This window comes from Arachis ipaensis, chromosome B09 (genome assembly GCF_000816755.2).
Source record: "Arachis ipaensis cultivar K30076 chromosome B09, Araip1.1, whole genome shotgun sequence".
Taxonomy (NCBI): domain Eukaryota; kingdom Viridiplantae; phylum Streptophyta; class Magnoliopsida; order Fabales; family Fabaceae; genus Arachis; species Arachis ipaensis.
In genome coordinates, this window is record NC_029793.2 from 110,759,256 (window position 1) to 110,759,643 (window position 388).

Genomic DNA, 388 nt, shown 5'->3' on the forward strand with positions numbered 1-388 from the left:
AATTTATTATATATTTTTTGTTAAAAGTTTATTATTAATATTTAAAAATATAGACTAAAAACATGTTAATGAATTACTATAATAAAAAAAATTTGACTAATAATTAAAAATACTAACAAAATATAATAAATTCTGCTTACCTTTAAACTTTTCTCACTTAAAAATAAACAATTGATCATACATGAGTACATTTCATAGCAAAGTAGACTTCAAATTCCAACCTCTTAATTAAAAACATCAAGTGATAAGATGCTGGCCGACATCAATTAGTTAGAGTAATCGATTAATGCTAGATTTTTTAACTGGGTCTGCGAGTGTGAACACGGAACACTTGTCATTAATTATATATATTAAGACCCTACAAATTAAAGAAAATTAAAAGAGGGTG